The following is a 19,171-nucleotide window of genomic DNA, read 5'->3' as shown; positions in this document are numbered from 1 at the left end:
TACCATCCTGAATGGTATCACTAAGGTCAGTTGCCACAGACTCATTGACAGATACAGCAATAACGTTGAATATTGTCTTCCTAACAGTGATGAGGTCTTATGGCATTCCTGCACCCCATTGATTCATTCCTGCTGGCTCCTGTTGTTTGCACATTCTCCTGCAGGTAATGACTGTGTGTGTGTATGTGCGTGCGTGTGCACACACACTCGCTTGCTGTGGTAAGTGTGTGAGGATGAGATGGAGGTTGTGAATGCCAGACATTTGTCCTCTTTGCTAGAGGTTTTTGATCAGTGAATGTTATGGTATGGTGCATTGTGTGAGGTTGGTGGTGCAATGGGTAGATGTTGTCATTTGAAGGTGCATTTGCTAAAATTTTTACTTGTATGAAGTAACTGAACTTTTTCCAACATTGTAACCAGGTGTTTGGTGCTCGATTGCTGGCATTGACTTCGGGACTTATTTGTACCCATTACCTTTACATTGCATGACTGGACAGCCTCCTGGCTCAGTCAGAAATATGACCTATTTCCGCCTTCTGAACTATGGCATCCAGTACTGCATCAGAGAACCTGGGAGAACTCTCTGATCTGTTGCTCCATTTATTCAAACTCTTCCTGCTAAAATCTTTGCAATTCATTTCCAACATCTGTAGCAATGAAAATGCACCTCAACTTTCAAAGTTGCAAGCTGGCTGAAGAAGTGCTGACCAGCTTAATTGGTAACAAACACAGAATACCCTTGATAAACTCAGTGGGTCTGGCAGCATGTGTGGAGAACGACACAAAATTAACATTTTGAGTCCAAATGACTCTTCTTGTAACTATAATTCTATCAAACACTAGAAAAGAAATAGAAAGCAATGAAGGAGAATATGTTGTTGGAGAGAAGAGAAGAACTTCTTCAAGGTGGGCATACCTTGGAGAGAAGTGACAGTGAATTAATTATTCAACTGGATTCTGAAAGAGAATGATACTGGACTGAAAATACTAACTGTTTCAAACTCCACAGGTGCATCCAGACCTCTGGAGTTTCTCCAGCATTTGCTGTGTCTGTTTCAGATTTCCATCATCAGCTATATTTTGCTTTTCTAGTAGCTTAATTATGATGGGCTTGTTTGTGCCTGTGCCCCCTGCTAAGATGCAGCCACTTAGCTGCATGTTTTCGCACTGGGCTACATGCCACCAGCATGAAGATCATTAAACAACAAAAAAGTTGTGTTCCTTGCGTCATAGCCATTGGGTACAGGATGATTGGGCAGGCATTGGTATCCCTGTGCTTGACAATGAACCTTATCCAATTTTTAACCCTGAGGTGTAAACACAACCAGAAAATAGTTCTGCACTTGACTAAATTCACAGCTAAAACCTCAATTTGAGAATTTGAGAAACTATTGATATCCCTGAAATGGCAATGGACTAATCAATGTGAGGACTACTAAATGTGAAATCATAAGTTAACTTTCACGTGACTCTGCTTTTGGCAGATCCAGTTTTTCACAATGTCCAATGTGAAATTACGTAAATAGTGCCTCACACTGTATTTTCCAAGTTCAGTGGAAGTTCTGCTGCAGTACGTAAATAGATGTGTCGTCTGTGATGGAGTGTCTCAGGCTTACTATTTTTTGGCAGCTGGCATTTTCTACATTTCCCTTTGTGGTTTTTGCCTTTCTGTTCATGTCTTCAGATTGAAAAAATAAAACTTTCCCTGAAGCTTGGCATGTTGCAAATTAGAGCAATCAAAGCTGCAAGGAGGGTACTCCCTTTGAGCATTCCACATTATTGCATGAATTGGATGAGAAGGGTCTCATGGAATCCAAAAAAAAGCTGAACATTTGGCTTGATTAGTTATGCAAACAAAATGCTAATGGATACAGTTCTTGGAAAGCTAACGATAAAAGTAAGGAGTATAAGTGGAAGAATTTAAATGAGAAATAAGGACAAGAGATTTCATTGTTTGTGGAAAACTACTAATTGAGGACCCCAGGACTGTATGAAACAATGTTTATTGATTGCAAAGAGAATTTGATTTTGTGAGGCATGTGAACATCTTTCAAATCCTACTTAAAAAAAAACTTTTCTCTGAATTTGGCAGCACTGTTTCACTGGAAAATCTCACTAACAGCAGTTCTGTTCAGAATTATGAAGTATTTATAAAGGAACTAAACAAATCTTTCTTCCTCACATCTTATAAATAATTATTGTAAATTCTGATTATGAAATGACAAAATTTCTAGCACTGATATAGTTGGTATGCAGGTGACATTTGATCAGCAGGAAGGCAGGAAACGTAAAAAGTTGCTAATGAGTGTTAACAAGGAAAGACAATTTAGTAGTAAATAGTAAGAAAGTAGAGCATAGAAAAGTACAGCACAGAACAGGCCCTTTGGCCCACAATGTGCCAATTTAAAGTAAAATAAGCTAAGCTATACACCCCTCAATTCACTGCAGTCCACGTGCGTGTCCAGCAGTCACGTAAATGCCCCTAAAGACTGCTTCCACCATCACCACTGGCAACACATTCCATGCATTCACAACTCTCTGTGTAAAGAACCTACCTCTGATGTCTCCTCTATATCTTTCTCCTAACACCTTAAAACTATGGCTCCTCGTGCCAGTCAGTCTTGCCCTGGGGAAAAGTCTCTGTTGACTTTATCCATGCCTCTCATTACCTTGTATACCTTTATCAGGTTACCTCTCTTCATCCTTCTCTCCAGAGAGAAAAGTCCGAGTTTAGTCAACCTATCTTCATAAGACAAGCCTTCCAGTCCAGGCAGCATCCTGGTTAACCTTCTTTGCACTCTCTCTAAAGCCTCCATATCTTTCCTATAATAGGACGACCAGAACTGGACACAATAATCCAAGTGTGGTCTCACCAGGGTTTTGTAGAGCTGCAGCAAAACCTCACGGCTCTTAAACTTGATCGCCTTGTTAATGAAAGCCAAAACACCATACGCTTTCTTAACAACCCTATCCACTCGGGTGGCAACTTTGAGGGATCCATGCACTTGAACACCAAGATCCCTCTGTTCCTCCACACTGCCAAGAATCCTGTCTTTAAACCTATATTCAGCATTCAAGTTCAACCTTCCAAAATGCATCACTTTGCATTTATCCAGGTTGAACTCCATCTGCCATTTCTCAGCTCAGCTCTGTATCCTGTCTATGTCGCACTGCAGCCTGCAATAGCCCTCAATACTATCAACGGTAACTCCAACCTTTCTGTTATCGGCAAATTTACTAACCTACCCCTCAACCTCCTCATCCAAGTCATTTATAAAAACTACACAAAGCAGAGGCCCAATAACAGGGCCATCACTCACCGCTGACCTTTGGGCAGAATAGGTTCCCTACAGTGTGGAAACAGTCCCTTTGGCCCAACCAGTCCACACTGACCCTCCGAAGAGCAACCCACCAGACCCATTTCCGCTCTGACTAATGCACCTAACACTATGGGTAATTTGGCAAGGCCAATGCACCTGCCCTGCATATCTTTGGATTGTGGGAGGAAATCCACACAGACACAGGGAGAATGTGAAAACTCCACACAGACTGTCACCCAAGGCTGGAATCAAACCTGGGACCCTGGTGCTGTGAGGCAACAGTGCTAACCACTGAGCCACCGTGCCACTTTCCATCTACAACCACTCTCTGCCTTCTGTCAGCCAACCAATTCTGAATCCAGACAGCCAATTTCCCTGTATCCCATACCTCCTGACTTTATGAATGAGCCTACTGTGGGGAACCTTATCAAATGCCTTGCTGAAGTACATATATACACCACATCCGCTGCTCAACCTTCATTGACCTGTCTTGTCACCTCCTCAAAGAACTCAATAAGATTTATGAAGCATGACCTACCCCTCATAACACATGCTGACTGCCTTTAATCACGCTATGCTTTTCCAAATAGTCATAAATCCTATCCCTCAGAATTCTTTCCAAACCTTTGCTGACCACAGACGTAAGACTGACTAGTCTGTAATTGCCAGGGATTTCCCAATTACCCATCTTGAAGAGAGGAACAACATTCACCTCCCTCCAATCCTCTGGTACAACTCCTGTGAAGAGTGAGGAAGCAGAGATCTTCACCAATGCCTTAGCAATCTCCTTTCTTGCTTCTTGAGCAATCTAGGATAAAGCTGGTCTGGCCCTGAGGACTTATCAATCTTAATGTTTGCCAAAATTTCCATCACATCAGCATCATAAATCTTGATCTGTTCATGGATAACTATATGTGGCACCATAACAAATGGAACTGTTATTGTAGAGAAATTTGAGGAAGTGTGTGATTAATAATGTGGAATTTCATGCAGAAAGTTAGAGTTAGTCCAGTAATGATGTGGAATTGCTATGGCAAGAAGCATGGTTGAGCTTATAGTTCTTAGAAAAAGCAGAATTGGAGCAATGACAAAAAAACCTGGCTTGATTTGTTCATACCAATCTCAAAATTTGACTTTAAAGAAACATTTCTTGGGATCTGTGATGTCTGTGTTTACGCCTCTGAGAATATTTATACTGGACATTAATTGAATAAATCTATCAAAATATTGCATATTATTCTTTTCAGATGATTAAAGTGACAGTGTTTTCTCAGAGAGATAGAGAAAGGAATTTTTCAGAAGTCGAATTTGCTGTCAAGTTGGCCTCAGAAAAAAACACTCTATTGCAGATACATTTATTAGAGTGCAATATTTTACACCTCTCCACATAAGGGCCAGGAGGTCACACAAAATTTTTAATTTTGCTTTCCAATAATTTGAATATAAGATCATAAACTATCATAAAGAATACATGTAACAGTTAACTTTCAGCTCTTCTGGTGGTTAACATGAGATTGTTACACTGAAGGAACCATGTTCTTAAAGATCAGCGGCATTTCTCGCCAGTTTGTCACGACATTGGTGATGCTGTTTGGTAATGGATTTCCAGAAGTGAAGACTTTCTGGAGTTTACATTCTTGTTAGTAGATTGCATCCAGGTTCAGGGGCTCATCTGTTTGTGTCTCTTCTTACTGAAGGATGTCTCTGTTTTCGTCTCTGTCTGTATGCTGAGAGTCTGAGCAAATATTTGAAAATGACATGATGCAGAGTGGAAGATGTTTTCCTCCAAAAAGGGAAAATCTGGAGATGTGTGGACTTAAAAGTTTATGCTGCCAGCTGGTGGGCCAGTTTACTTGCAGTATTCACTTATTGAATAAAGTTTATTGTCATGTGTACTCAAGAACAGCATTACAGGAGTATAGTGAAAACATGTCGCCACTCATGGTGCCATTTGAGATACAAAATATCTAAGTATCAATCTTAGATACAAAATAGAGAAATAAAGAAAAAAGTTGCATTATCTTACAAATATTCAAAGTATAAGTTAGAAAAGTAAGAAATAAAGTTAAAAAGAAATAGAGGGCTTGCAATAGATCAATGCAGGCTCTTCCACACATGGTTTAACTGGTCTCGCAAGCTGCTGACTGCCCACACCAGTCCCAGGTCCAACATCCATCCCCACTCTGCTTTGGGCCTTCAGCGTGTTGGCTGTCCTGCTCTGCTCCATGCCTCCAGCCCACTCTGCTCTGGCCCTTAGCCCCTCCAATGATGTCACCACCACTCCAAGGGAAGTTTTTTAAAAAACTGAATATATGAAAAGAAAACTGTGGATTCCACTTCCAGACCATTTTTTTCTGGAGGCAGGATTGATCGTCAAAGGGGAATTAATGACCTATTAAAGCCTATTGTCAGAAGCTGACTGGAATTGTTCTGTCAGCCTGCATGTCTTCCAAGGTGTCAGGAGCTGGGTCCGCTCTCTGGAGGTTGCTTTGTAGTAGCAGACCAGGGGGCCAGCACTCCAGGCAGACTTTGAGGTCCTCATTGACTACCTGACCACAGGTTGGGGCCACAGGCTCCTTCACTGTGGTGGGCAGTTACAATGGCCATTTTTAATTTAAAACTTCAAACTGTTCTGCCTCAAAATCAAGACATTTTCTTTTTCTTACCTGAACTGCAGGTTGCAGGTTCCTCTGTGCTGGAGGGTATGCCATTAGCCTCTTAGTTTCAAGAGCCACCAGCTATCTTAATTGAATGGCAAGCCTCTGTGGCCACTTGAAGCCAATTGAAAATCAATCCCAGGTGACTATTTACTACAGTACCAGACTGTGTCCCCCAATTGACCTTGATATTGTGATCCTGATCCAAAATTCTGTTGTGTCTCCTGTCAACATTTTGTACCCCTGACAAACTATTTGAGTTAAGTTGTTAACACCAGATACTGGCTGCAATTTTGTGTAAGAATGAATGACTTGAGATTGTGTCCCAGGTTGTGCTTTTCTAACCCTTCAATAGCTTAAACTTCTCTTTGGAATTCTCTCTTAGTTGCTCTCTTTAAGATTGAATAAACCAAGTTGCCCCAGTCTTCCCTTATAGTTCAGTTTTCTTGAGAATAGAGATCAGCTTCTTAACTCCTTTCAGTACCACTTGTAGGACCAAAATATAACACAGTGCTCCAGGTGCAGTCTTGTCAGACAGCATTACAGTTTTAATATTACTGGGTTTTTTTTTAAGCATGTGCATTGCTGTTACTTAAATTCTACTTGCTTTGGTAATTGCTTTGTTCCTCAGTGACTGGACTTACAAAGTGCTGAGTCATTTCTCAGATCTCTGAAATGATACCATGAGATATTAAAACAGGAATGTTTAGTGTCTCTACCTGAAATTCCTTTCTTAACAATTTTGATGGGAACATCAGCCAGTTTAACTCAATTTTTTTAACGTCCCTGCTCAAGCATTGGAGGGAGGAATTTCAAACAAACCCATAAAACTTATTTAAATTCCATGCTGAATTACATGCATATCATATAATGCAATTTGCATATTGTTTCCACAATTGTGAGGTTTTTTTCTGCTTGTACCAGAGAATGGAGCTGAAACTTGATAAATCCCACTATCCAATATTCTATATCCCAGAGTGTTGCAGGAGATGGCTATACAGATAGCTGATGCATTGGCAACTATCTTACAACATTTTAAAGGTTCTGTAATGATTCCTGCAGATTGGCAGGTAGCAAATGTCTCCCCACTATTTTAAAGGGAACAAGAGAGGAAACAGGGACTACAAATATGTTAGCCTTTTATCAGTAGTAGGGAAAATATTAGAATCCATTATAAAGACTGGAGTAAATGGACACCAGGTTGATAATAACCTGATTGGGCGTAGTCAGCATGTATTTGTGAATGGAAAATTGTGCTTGATGAATTTGTTGACTTTTTAAAATATGTTACTGACAAAATTGAAGAACGAAAGCTGTTGAACGTAATACACTTAGTCTTACAGAAGGCTTTTGATACAGTCCCCACAAGAGGCTGTTTAGAAAAATTAAAGCACATGGGATAATAAATAACATACTGGTGTGGAATAATGACTGGTAACAGAAAACAGAGAGTGGAATAATTAGGTAATTTTTGTATTGACGGACTGTGACTAGGAGAATCCATATGTGGGCCTCAACCTTTCCCAAGAGATATCAATGATTTGGAGAATCAAATGTAATATTTCCAAATTTATGGATGATATATAGTTGTGTGGGACTGTTAGTTGTGAGAAAGATATAAAGTGGCTTCAGGAGGATTTGGACAGGCTTACTAAATGGACTAGAACATGGTAGATGGAACACAATGTGGACAAAAGCTATCCATTTTGGTAGGAGAAACAGATGTGCAGAGTATTTCTTAAATGCTGAGAAGTTGGGAAGGGTAGATGTGCAAAAGAACCTAGGTGTCCATGTCAATAAGTTACTGAAGGCTAACATGCAGGTATAGCAAGGTATTAGAAAGGTAAATAGGATGTTCGACTTTATTAGAAGAGGATTTAAGTACAGATTTGAGCAGAGGCGTAGTGAAGTCTTGCTTCACTTGTACAGGAGCTTGTTTAGACTGCACCTGGAGAAGTGTATACAGGTTTGGTTTCCTTATCTCGGGAAAAAATATTATTTCCATAGAGGGAATGCAATGAAAATCCACAAAACTTGTTCCTAAGATGAGATAAGGAGACACAGTGGTTAGCATTGTTGCTTCATAGCACTAGGGACCCAAGTTCAATTCTAGCCCGAGGTGACTGTCTGTGTGGAGTTTGCACATTCGCCCCTTGTCTGCGCAGGTTTCCACCGAGTGCTTTGGTTTCCTCCTGCAGTCCAAAGATGTGCAAGTTAGGTTGATTGGCCATGCTAAATTGCCCCAAATGTCCAGAAGAGGTGGGTTAGCCATGGTAATTGTGGGGATAGGATGCCCTGGGCAAGATCTTTTTCAGAGGGTTGTTGCAGACTTGGATCAAATGGCCTCTTTCTGCACTGTAGGGAATCTATAGTTCTGTCATGGGACTGTCCTATGAAAAGACATTGGTCAAACTGGGCCTGTACTATCTAGATTCATAGAGATGTACAGCACAGAAACAGACCTTTCGGTCCAACTTGGGTCTAGATTAGAATGGTGCTGGAAAAGCACAGCAGTTCAGGCAGCATCCGAGGAGCAGTAAAATCGATGTTTCGGGCAAAAGCCTTTCGGTCCAACTTGTCCATGCCGACCAGATATCCCAACCCAATCTAGTCCCACCTGCCACCACCCAGCCCATATCCCTCCAAACCCTTCCTATTCATAAACCCATCCAGATGCCTGTTAAATGTTGCAATTGTACCAGTCTCCATCACTTCCTCTGGCAGCTCATTCCATACACGTCTCACCCTCTGTGTGAAAAAGTTGCCCCTAAGGTCTCTTTTATATCTTTCCGCTCTTACCCAAACCCTATGCCCTCTAGTTCTGGACTCCCCCATCCCAGGGAGAAGACTTTGCCTATTTATCCTATCAATGCCTCTCATGATTTTATAAACCTCTATAAAGTCATCCCTCAGCCTCCGACGCTCCAGGGAAAAGAGCCCCAGCCTGTTCAACCTCTCCACATAACTCAAATCCTCCAACCCTGGCAACATCCTTATAAATCTTTTCTGAACCCTGGTGATCTCATTGAAACTTACAGATACTTATAGGGTAGGCACAAGTAAGATATTTACCCAGTCTGGAACCAGGGGACACAATCTAAAAATAAAGGGAATGCTTTATAGATTCAAGGTGAGGATACATTTGATTTTACTCAGAGGGTGCACCTTTCAATTCTCTAGCACAGTCTTGTGGAAGCTCAGTCTTTGAATATTTTTAAAGTAGAGACTGATTGATTTCTGATTACCAGTGGGCATAGGGTTTCAGGGATTGGATGCGTAAAAGGTAATGAAGTATACGATCAACTCCAATTTTATTGACTAGCAAGGTAGGCTTGATGGGCCGAATGTATCCTCCTGTTGCTATGTTCCCAGCCATGCAGTCACTCTATTCTTGCTTGCTGTGCTTTCTATTCTTGATCCTTAAGTCACCATTAACATACCTATTGTGCAACCGGACATTTATAGAGAACCCCAGGCAGAAAATGTCCATCCTAAAAAACATTTCTACAACTTTTATGGTTTTCTCTGGCAGCCAACACACCCTAAACCAAGCATAAAAGTCAATCTGTTGTCTAAACAAAACTATATGCTTACTGCACTGCTACTGTGGACATATTTGAAGAATACTAGCACAGCATTACTCTTGCTGTTCCATTGTGAGTTATATGTGATTTTAGATTAGGTGAATTCAGTACTCAGAAAATTACAAAAGTCAGAAGGTTTCATAAAGGAATTCAGGCTCAAATTTCTGGATGAGTGGTGTGGAAGACAAAAAAGTGGTAGATTTTTACCATTGGACATCGAGTATAAGAACTCCTTATTCAAAATATGGGGGTTCAGCATCCGTTAAACAGTTAAAGGGTGGCTATAAATTTAAAACCTTTTTCAATATCTTGGACAACAAAGGTATAATTTATTATTAAGGGTATGAGATGGCAAACATAAGACAGTACGGTATGCATCATTTTTGTATGCTGTAAAATATTGGTATATCTACTGATAATCTTCCATTTACAGAAATATGCTTACAGTTCCAATGTGGACTGCATAATTTTACTGAAAAATTAGAAGAAAATAACTTCTTTGGTTTCTAATAGTTTGTTCAAATGAATGTTATATAACTCAAAGAAGTTCAGTAAACTAATATCTTGAGAGTCACAGAAATAACAATTTATTGACAAAGCCTAAGGTTGCCGGTTTTAATTCACAATATTAATTAATTCCATAGTCTAAGTGTAAGTAATGTTTCTGTGTTCCTACAGATACCTCTAATTGCTTACATGGTGTCCGTAGTAAAAACAATTTGTTAACCAAATGAAATTAATCTTCAAACATCTTGGAATTTTTTAAAAATTAAGGCGCTATGGAAATATAAATTGGTTTTGTAGTCTGAAAGAGTTTTCGTATTTGTACAACATTTTGCTGTTGTAACCCAGTCAGGAGGAAGTTTGTCAAATGGTAAGGTAATGTCGTGTATGTTACTTTTTGTACTTAGAATACTGAATAAAATGTAATCGTTTGTTTTGTTATAGAGCACATAGGTGACAGTGAACCTTAAGAGATACCTGTACTGTCGTGGTTCACATTGGAGGACAGTTCTCAGAACTATATCCTAGTGAAGGAGGGGACAAAAAAACCATGATTCACCAAGAAAGTTGAGGATAGTTACAAGTTGAAAGAAAAACATATATATGTGGCAAGGTTAGTGGTAAATCAAAGGAGTGGGAACATTTTAAAAGCCAAGTTTTAAAAGGTAACCCCCAAAAAAGAGGGAGAAAAGCAATTGTGAGGGCAAATCAGTAAGTAACATAAAAACAGACAGTAAAAGTTTCTCTAAATATATAAAAAGGAAGAGAGAGGCCAGTGTGAGCATAGGCCCCCTTGAGAATGAGGCTAGAAATAATAATGGGGAACTGTGAAATGGCAGAGCAGTTGAATAAATATTTTCCATAAGTCTTCTCAGTAGAACGCATAAATAGTGTTCCAAAATATCTAAATAGTTGAGGAGCTAAAGGGGGTATGTCAAATAAACACAATAACTGTAGGAGAGAACATGTAGTAGGGAAGCTAATGGAGTTAAAGGCCAATAAATCCCCTAGACCTAATTGGCTTCATCCTAGAATTTTAAAGAAAATAGTTACAACGATAGTGGATATGCTAATAGTGATCTTCTAAGAATCCTTAGATTCTGGTATATTTCTAGAGGATTGGAAAACTGCCATTGTAACACCCTTATCTAAAGAGAGACAAAAAGAAAATGGTAAGCATGGGCTATTTAACTTAATAACTGTAATTCGGAAAATATAGGTTCTATTATAAATGATGTAATAGTAGAGCATTTAGAAATACATAATATAATCAAGCAGGGTCAGCACGGCATCATAAAAGGGAAATCATGCCTGAAAATTCTTTGGAAATTATTGAGGAGGTAACAAGCAGGATAGATAAAGGATTTTCAAGAAGTGCTTATTAAGGTACTACACATAAGACTAGTTACGCGAAAACGGCTCATGGAGTTTGGGTGAATATATTACTAGACAACTGGCTAACTAATAGTAGGCAGAGATTTGGAATAAAGGTGGCATTTTCAGATGGCAATCTATAACTAGTGGAGTGGTTGGAACCACAATTATTTACAATATAAATTAATGACTTGGATGATTGTTCTATTATCAGTTTGAGGATGACAAGAAATAGGTGGCAAGGCAACTAGTGAGGATTACCCAAAGCATGGATTCTTGGAAGGGTCTGAGCAATGTGGGCTATGGCAAAATCAGGCGAGAAGTACCAAGAGGCCTGTGTTGACATTGAGATCATCTTGTTCAACCTTTTGCAATTTCACAAATGGCATGGCAAGATTCTCGCTAGGTAGGATGAGATGCCAATTGATGGGGATTAAAATTTGTTGAACACCTTGCTAGTGCCACAACTCATCTCATTAATAATCAGATTCCTTGTTAGCAACCAAACTTGCAAAAAAGGCTAGACATCAGGAAAACCCAACAAGGAAATCAAAATGAGTACTTGGCAGATTCAGCTTGCTGCTTGTTTGGAATGGCCTCCATGTTGGATACTAGGCAAGAACATCTCAGATTATGATCCATGGGCACCAGTCACTTTCCCATCATCTACAGACATTGCAATCTGGCATCTGCCAAACCATCATGACTATCATGGTACCTCAATCAAATCATGAGGGGCATGGAGAGGGTAAATAGACAAGGTATTTTCCTTGGAGTGGGGGAGAACTAAAGGGCATAAGTTTAAGGTGAAAGGGGAAAGATTTAAAAGGACCTAAGGGGCAACTTTTTCACACAGAGGGTGGTGCAGGTATGGTGGCTGGTAAAATTATAACATTTAAAATGCATCTGGATGGGTATATGAAGAGGAAGAGTTTGGAGGGATATGGACCAAGTGTTGGCAAATGGGATTAGATGAATTTCGGATATCTGGTTGGCATGGACAAGTTGGACCGAAGGGTCTGTTTCTATGCTGTACATCATTAAATGACACCAAATGGCTCAGTTGGAAAATAATGTGGTGTACTCCTCAGTACAGTCAACGGGGGCCACTGTTGGTCAGGGAACCCCAGGTCTGTCAGTCAGGGACACAGACTATGTAAAGTCAAGAGGCATTGACCCTGTTACTTATCCATTTTGGATGCTTATTTAGGGGATCTGTCTCAGTCCAGTCCAGAGAGTATTCATCAGTTCTCTAGGGTCACAAATAGTCAGGGGAATCGCATATAGTTTGTCAAGGAGTTGTGAACACAACAGTCTGGGCTCAGGTCAGTCATGTCGGTAGTGGGTAAGTTGTTGGAAGGGAATCATAAGGGACAGGATTTACATTTATTTGGAAAGGCAAGGACCGATTAGGGATCATCAGCATGGTTTTGTGCATGGGAAATCCTGTCTCACAAACTTGATTCAGTTTTTTGTAGAAGTAACAAAGAAGATTGATAAGGGCAGAGGGGTAGATGTGATCTATATGGACTTCAGGAAGCGGTTTGACAAGGTACTTTGTGGGAGACTGGTTAGCAAGGTTAGAGCTAATGGAATGCAGGATTACATGGAGAACTAGTCACTTGGAAACAGAACTGGTAGAAAATAGAGGGTGGTGGTGGAGGGTTGCTTTTCAGACTGGAGGCATGTGACCTATGGTGTGCCACAAGGATTGGTGCTGGGTCCACTGCTTTTCATCATTTATTTAAATGATTTGGATATGAACCTGGAAGGTATAGTTAGTACGTTTGTAGATGACACCAAAATTGGAGATTTAGTAGACAGCAAAGAAAATTATCTCAGATTACAATGGGATCTTGATCAGATGGGCCAATGGGCTGAGGAGTGGTAGATGGAGTTTAATTTAGCTAAATGTGATGTGCTGCATTTTGGAGAAGCAAATCTTAGCAGGACTTACTCACTTAATGGCAAGGTCTGAGGAGTATTGCTGAACAAAGAGACCTTGGAGTGCAGATTCGTAGTTCCTTGAAAGTAGAGTCATAGGTAAATAGGATAGTGAAGAAGGCGTTTGGTATGCTTTCCTTTATTGGTCCGAGCATTGAGTATAGGAGTTGGGAAGTCATGTTGTGGCTGTACAGGACATTGGTTAGGCCACTTTGGGAATATTGTGTGCAATTCTGGTCTTCTTCCTATTGGAAGGATATTATGAAATTTGAAAGGGTTCAGAAAAGATTTACAAGAATGTTGCCAGGGTTGGAGGATTTGAGCTATAAGGAGAGGCTGAATAGGCTGGGGCTGTTTTCTCTGCAGTGGCAGAGGCTGAGGGATGATCTTGTAGAGGTTTCTAAAATCATGACGGGCATGGATAAGATAAATAGACAAGGTCTTTTTCCTGGAGTAGGGGAGTCCAGAACTAGAGGTCACAGGTTTACGGTGAGAGGGGAATGATGTGAAAGAGACCTAAGGGACAACATTTTCACATAGAGGGTGGTGCATGTATGGAATGAGCTGCCAGAGGAAGTGGTGGAGGCCGGTATGATTACAGCATTTAAAAAGCATGGATGGGGATATAAATAGAAAGGGTTTAGAGGGATATGGGCCAAGTGCTAGCAAATGGGACTAGATTAGGTTGGGATATCTGGTTGGTACGGATGAGTTGAACCAAATGGTCCGTTTCCATGCTGAACATCTCTATGTCTCTATGTCTAGGGGCTGATTGTAAAAGTTGACCACATGTCTGGAGTTGATACAATCCTGGGGCCAGTCTTGTAGGAGTGATCAAAATGGGGGTCTGTAGGGCTTGCGATTTAATGACTGGAGGGGAGGCGGCGTCAAAGCTGGGCATGGGGAAAGCAGAGGCATTTATAGAAATGGGGATAAGGACAGTGTTCAGGGTGGGGTGAATCTCTAGTTCAATTTGCAGAATTTAGAAAAGAAATGAAGACATGTTACCCTATGTGAAGGAGGAGTATTGACTATGAAGGGGGAGTGTAAAGTAGCAGGTGGGAATCAACACAGTGTGATGCTGGGGTTCGGGGGCAGGGAGGACAGTGTTTGATGCAGTTCAAAGTGGCATGTCTCCACATTGGAGAATGGGTTGAAATGGTTTGTTGGGATCATACAAGACAATAAAGGAAATGCAGTCTCAGGGGAGTGCCTGGTAATCTGGCAGGATCCAATGCTGATGGTGTTCAGCATGATTTGCGTTCCTGCCAATATTTCTTCCTTACTCTAGATGCGAATTTCTCTTAGAAAGTGGAAGGAACAAAATTGGCAGAGTAAGTGTCAGTTTGATGGCTGAAAGCATGAGATTTATAAATGTACCATAGAAAGCACTGTATTTGGATGCATCACATCTTGGTATGGCAACTGCTTTGCCCAAGACCGTAAAAAACTACAGAGTTGTAAACACAGCCCAGTCCATCACGCAAGCCAACCTTCATCCATTAACTCCATCTACACTTCTTGATGCCTCGGTAAGGCAGCCAATATCATCAAAGACCCCTTCTACTCTGCGTATAATGTCTTCCAACTTCATTCCCGCCCATCAGGCAGAAGATGCAAAAACTTAAGCACAAGTACCAACAGATTCAAGAACAGTTTCGTCCCCAGTTATTAGAATTCTGAATGGACCTCTCATATTTCAAATCTAATGTTGGTCTTGCATTTAGTGCACCTTCTTGGCAGCATAAATTTGTATGCCTCACTCTGTTCAATCATTTTATGATCTTTGATCTGCCTGTGCTACATGCAAAACAAAACTTTTCACTGTTCCTAGGTACATGTGACAACAATCAAGTCAAATCAAATCATATTAAATCGAGTTTGATGGATGGCATGACATTACACTGACCAATGCTTGAAGCTGCATGCTTGCAAATTAAACCTGGGCATCTTACTGAAGTTAACAGCAACGACAGTACAAAAAGCCATTGCTAGATATAGGAAAACCACCATTGATTCCACCTCTAGAGGTCCTCTGTGAACAACACAAGTTTGAGTCTTCATAATCACTTAAATATAATGATTCTATCCTGGTAGCTGTCATGATTCCTGCACCCTAGAGCACTCTCATGCACCTTATGCATTTGAGTCTCCAGCAGCCCTGCATTTTAGTTACTGGGGGGACAAGGGCTGCCCACTGCGACAATGACTCATGCTACCATCATACAACCTCTGACTAATGTGGAGGTACAGGTTTAATGCTGCCTATGCCTAATTCAGGTTTCTGGTTGTCCATGACAGAGCTCAGCTATTTTGGGCTACTACACACCTCTGTTGGCTTCATTTTTATTCCCCTTTACTTAGGATTAATGAAAACTCATGTTATGTTTGTATTTGTCCAATTGCTTGACATTATGATGTTTCCCTCCTGAACAATTACAAGCTGCAAGTGAGCATTAGGAACTGTGTTCAGTTGGGATGTAGCTAAGGACAGATAAGGTTACTGTGGGTCTTGAGTAGATTATTTCCCCCTCCGACTTCATTTAGTTTAGTCTACTTCCTCTTCCTATCTTTCCTTCACTTTTGTTATCATTGCATTGCACTTGTGGACGGTGTTTGTTATTCATTTCATAGGTTATTTAGGTAATTTGTTGGTGGACTATTAATTCATTTCGTGTGAGGTGCTGAGTCCTCTAATTTCAACAGAATTTCCACTTCCATGTTATCTTCAGGGCTTATGTGTCCACACCATCTGCTCCTAGCATCCAAGCCTTCCTTATGATTAATATTTGCATGACTATCTCAAGCTGTACAGATGATCACTTGATTCTAGCATATCCTAACTGTATTGTGCGAAGCTAATAACCCGTGATCTATGGGTCCTTCAGCTAATTGTTGATTGTTCCCTCTAATGGATATGCAGTTAAACTACCTGAACTATTCTGCTTCCTTATATGGATATATCTCAGTGAACTGCTTGCATAAGTTGCTTGCTGTTTGTCATGAATCATGCTTCAGGACATTCTGCATACTAGATTACTGCAATCTTGTACTGATCTACCCTTCTTCACCCGGTAAAGCTGGAGTCAAAGGAAAAGTTGGGTGGCAGGTGCAAGTACAGCAAACATTCTGTTGGTTGGAGTCATATTTGGCACAAAGGAAGACAGTTGTGGTTGTGGAGGTCTGTCATCTCAGCACAAAGGGACAGAAAGGTAGCTGGAGGGACAGGTAATATTGAGGAAGTGGGGAACCTGCAGAAGGACTTGGAGAGATTAGGAGAGTGGGCAAAGAAATGGCATATGACATATAGTATAGGAAAGTGCAATTTGCAGGAAGAATAGAAGTGTAGATTATTTTCTAAATAGATTAGATTAGATTATTAGATTAGATTAGATTACTTACAGTGTGGAAACAGGCCCTTCGGCCCAACAAGTCCACACCGACCCGCTGAAGCGCAACCCACCCATACCCCTACATTTACCCCTTTACCTAACACTACGGGCAATTTAGCATGGCCAATTCACCTAACCTGCACATCTTTGGACTGTGGGAGGAAACCGGAGCCCCCGGAGGAAACCCACGCAGACACGGGGAGAACGTGCAAACTCCACACAGTCAGTCGCCTGAGTCGGGAATTGAACCCGGGTCTCTGGCGCTGCGAGGCAGCAGTGCTAACCACTGTGCCACCGTGCCGCCCACTGAAATAGGAAAGGCTTCAGAAATTTGAAGCACAAAGGGTCTTTGGAGTCCTAGTTATTCCCTTAAAGTTAACAGGCATGTTCAGATTACAGTTAGGAAGGCAATTGAAACATTAGCATTCAAGAGGACTAGAATCCAAGAGCAGAGATGTGCTGCTGAGGCTATACAAGGCTCTGATCAGACCAGTACAAGTCGTTCTCCTATAACGCGCATTTCGTCAATACAATTTGGCTGTAACGCAATTGATGAATTGGGGAACAATTTTATAAAAACGCGAACTCCTGTTGTTTATTATGTGATTCCATCCCTGGTCGCCTTAAGTCCACGCTACTTCAGGTCAAGCAAAAGAAATTGGATGCTGGGGCAACTTTTATCTGACCCTACTGTTGATGCTTGTAAGGACGATTTAAAAATTATTACAGTAGAAAAGATTTGGATTTCAAGATCTTCCTCATTCTGGACAATGCATCAAGCCATCCTCCCACCATTGGTGAGCTTTCTGAAAACATCAAAGATGAGGCAAAAACAGAAATTGCTGGGACAATTCAGCATGTCTGGCAGCATCTACAGAGAGAAAGCAGAGTTAACATTTTGGGTTCGGTGACCCTTCTTCCAAATAATTCGCTGAGCAGTTTCTGTTTTCCAGCATCCACAGTTCTTTGGTTTCCTTTGAGGCAAAGATCAGGATCAGAGGCTGGTGAACCTGTGGAATCATTACCACAGAGTGCTATTGAAACTGGATTGTTTACTGTATTCAAAGCTGTGATCAGGTTTTTTGGACAATAACAAGAACAAGGGTTGTGGGGTTCAGGAAGGAAAGTAGAGGATTATCAGATCAGTCAGGATCTAATTGTATGGCAATGGGTTAAATGGCTTACTTCTGCTCCTATATCTTATGAATCTTATGGATCAGTTATTGAATTTAATAATTATGTACATGGTAGGAAAATAACTCCCTCCAGTTGATTTTTTGTTATTCCTTGCATAGTTTGAGTTGGGTATTGTACCATTCTTCATGGTAGCTTTTCTGTGGTAGACACGATCTGTATGCTGTGTACAGGAATTTTCTCATTTCCTCTCTTCAGGTTGAAAGCTCAGTTGGCCCAAAAACCTGGCAGTGAATAGTCTGGGCTTCTTGTCCACTCCTACTAAGCACAAGAAAAACGCAGTTACTGTCATAATTATTATTAGCATTCTGGCATGAAATTTATTTGATTGTAGCATTAACAGAGACTTTAACCCACAAATAACTTCCTTTATAAAGTATACAGAAAAATAATTCTATAATGCATTACACGTTAACAGGTTAAATTCACTTCCCAATTTTAATGGACACGGTATCCAAAAGTTAGTTCTGAACTTGTTTTGTGGTGCATTCTGAATCACGCGACTGAACAAAGAACAGTATTTTCCCGTTCTGAGGGCATCCTCCCTTTAAGAGGAGAGATAGTTTATAGGGAGCTGTGCTTCACTTTGCAGCCCATTGGATGAAGCTGAGGAGCCGGTAATAGAATTGTAGGTTCTCTTCGTTTGCTTCAAGTTAGTAAAAGGCATTGGGCCAAGCCAAACCCACAATATTTTGGGGCCAACTCACTTATTTCGAAACTATAACTGCTGTGAGGAATCTGTAAATATTCCCTCTTGTCAGTGTCTGGAGTAAGAACAGCAACGTTGGTTGGACCCGCAATTCCTGAGTCAGTTCAAGACGGTAAGTGAAGCGATCACCTGTCACAGGGACCATTTTATTTAGCTTTTATTATGAATGATTGTGTGATATTAATCAAGAATACGTTGTTTCAGCACTCCGGTGTATTTGTCTGTTTTGCTTTAACGTTTTATTTTTCCCATCGTAAAGCTTGGCTTTTTTTTCGGTTCTCGTCGAGAGTAGCTTTAAGTGCCACTGGGAACTTGCCACCTTTATATAATAAAGCACAGTTGCGTCATGGGGTTAGAGCCTGGACATGAATACAACGGATTGTCATTTGAACAGGCGCTGATTAGAGAAAAAAACATTGAGGACATTTTGCAAAGGAAAGCAGAGTGTCTCTTTTAACATTATTTAACATGGCATTCAGTGCAACCCAGAAGA

The 19,171-nt window shown here is 40.7% G+C and overlaps 1 protein-coding gene across 2 annotated transcripts in view; it reads left to right on the top strand.

Annotated features, from left to right (window-relative positions):
- ece2b (endothelin converting enzyme 2b) overlaps positions 1-19,171 on the top strand; it is a 180,226-nt gene that overhangs the window by 38,085 nt on the left and 122,970 nt on the right. Inside the window, exon 1 of one of the 2 annotated variants that reach the window (XM_043702326.2) lies at positions 18,294-18,790. The exons of the other annotated variant lie outside the window; for it this stretch is intronic. The gene's annotated coding sequence lies outside the window, so the exon portion shown is untranslated. Of the gene's footprint in view, positions 1-18,293; positions 18,791-19,171 lie in introns of those variants that run through there. 2 annotated transcript variants of the gene reach the window in all.

The sequence above is a fragment of the Chiloscyllium plagiosum genome, unplaced genomic scaffold (assembly GCF_037043375.1).
Source record: "Chiloscyllium plagiosum isolate Xiang-an unplaced genomic scaffold, Cpla_swu_hap1 HiC_scaffold_13, whole genome shotgun sequence".
Classification (NCBI taxonomy): domain Eukaryota; kingdom Metazoa; phylum Chordata; class Chondrichthyes; order Orectolobiformes; family Hemiscylliidae; genus Chiloscyllium; species Chiloscyllium plagiosum.
This window is presented reverse-complemented; position numbering and strand designations above follow the sequence as displayed.